Source organism: Aptenodytes patagonicus, chromosome W (assembly GCF_965638725.1).
Source record: "Aptenodytes patagonicus chromosome W, bAptPat1.pri.cur, whole genome shotgun sequence".
Classification (NCBI taxonomy): Eukaryota; Metazoa; Chordata; class Aves; order Sphenisciformes; family Spheniscidae; genus Aptenodytes; species Aptenodytes patagonicus.
This window is the reverse complement of record NC_134981.1, coordinates 16,388,921-16,391,134: the sequence shown is the minus strand read 5'-3', so window position 1 is coordinate 16,391,134 and position 2,214 is coordinate 16,388,921.

The window sequence follows — 2,214 nt, the reverse complement described above, 5'->3', positions numbered from 1 at the left end:
CAAGGCCAGGTTGGACTGGGCTCTGAGCAGCCTGGTCTAGTGGAAGGTATCCCTGCCCATGGCAGGGGGGTTGGAACTAGATGATCTTTAAGGTCCCTTCCAATCCAAACCATTCTATGATTCTATTTTCAGAATCTGGGATTCTGTGTGTGTATAACAGCCGATATGGAGTAAACAGACTGCTCTCGTTATTTGGAAATTAAATGTGAAAGTAGCAACATGAGGGGGAAACATAAATCCTCAGGGGAAAATCACAGAATAATTGTCCTGTGCATCCTCAAGGAAGTACTGGCATCAGAAACTTTGTAATTATTTAGTGGGAATAAGACTATTTTCACCACTTGGTGCCCTCATATATAACAGATCTCTGCTTAAGCAGTGTACTGATAGATTAGTAAAGGAAATGGTTTACTGTAACAAATTCTGAAGGGATTTAAAAGTAAATTGAGGGAAATTTTAGTAGTAGCATTTCTTTTAAATCTCTAAAGTTCCAGTGAAAAGTGAAAGCATTGAAAATACAACAGTGGGGAAGCCATAGCAAAAAATATTTCAGTTAAATCAAACCAGCTAAAATGGTAATCTTGATGGAGAAGCAAGTCAGTCTGACCAGAGAAATAAACTTTTTTTTTTAAATGTGGCTGTGGTAAAATGATACTTATTAAAAAGGTCAGAAGTAGTTTAATTAACCATGTAACAAGTCAGTGAATTTTTCTTTAATAGATTTGTGCAGCTTACTGGCCCTTTGCATAATAGCATGCCTGTAAGAAAATGAACTTTCTAGGCTTTTCTAGTAGTCTTGACTGTAACACAGAGTAACTAAACCCAGAAGGATGAGCAAAGCAAAAATATATCCTAGCAAGACTGATAACGAATAAATTGAGACCTGTGATTCTCTGAACAAGATCAGAAGAGGAATAGGAAGGTGAATTAGTTAGCTAGCATGTTGCTGCTTATTACATGAAATTTCAAACTTAAAAAGAGGTACATCACAAGTAGACTACCATATACTTTGCTGTATTTTTATGCTCTGTTAACTCCGAGTAGAGAATTTAAATACGTAGTTGAGGAACAGTCCATTAAAAGAAGTTGCTCAGTAGCTTTCCGGAAACATTTCATTTGAAACCTTTCCTTTGTCCAAATTAGTTGATTTCTTCTAGAAGAAAAAAAGAGCAGAATATATTTTCTTTTGAAATTTATACTAGCCTTAAAAGTTAGGATTATAGTCTTATTCAGGGACAGAGATTTGACTTCTGGATCTATTGTATATCAAGAAGATGAAGAGGAGTTGTCTTAACATGTTGCTAGAAATTACAAAATTGGAATGACATGATATTTTGATTTCTGCAGAGGACTTTAAAGCACCTTGCTGAAAATCTTGTTCTTCATCTGATCAGAATTCTTGTCATGTGAAATCAGAAAAGTCTATTAGTATGTTTAAAAATGTCTGTTAACTCTTTTCTGCGTAAATATCTTCTAGAGATTTTAATGTAATTAAATGTCTTTTGTCTTACAGTTCTGATCTGCTTTCTTAAGTGAGCTGCACCGTGTGGCTGGAGTGAACTTTCAATAATGAGTGGTGCAGATTTGGGCCTTGAGATAGTATTTGTCTTTTTTCTGGCCTTATTCCTACTTCATCGGTATGGAGACTTCAAGAAACAGCATAGGCTGGTGATCATAGCAACATTATTGGCTTGGTATCTCTGCTTTCTTATTGTATTTATACTGCCTCTGGATGTTAGTACAGTAAGAAACCTGTAAGATTTTTCTACTTAGTTGTGTAAAATGTGTATGGTATTTTTTTTAAATCATAATTTCAGAAGACAATATCTTAAACAGGAATAAATTTTCCAAATAGTATCTTGTTAAACTAAACACTTGTTACCTTTTTGCATGACAGTGTCTCTGTTTACAATTAATTTTATTTTTGTTGATCTCATCAGATAAAAAATCTAGTTCAAATGTTTTAAAATTTCATTATTTGTTTATAGCAATTTTTTTATCTGTTTAGACAACATAAAAACCTATCAGTTTTTTACTTGTCCTGCAGATTGCATGTTGTTTTGAGGGTTTATTAGTTTAATTGCTCCCAAATGTAAACCTAGCGTGCAGGAAATGTCTTTAAAAACGGGACTTGTTATTTTTAAATAAATGTTGTACCTTTTTTCTGGTCACTGATTTATAAAATTAATTGTCTTTTAGACTATTTATAATTGA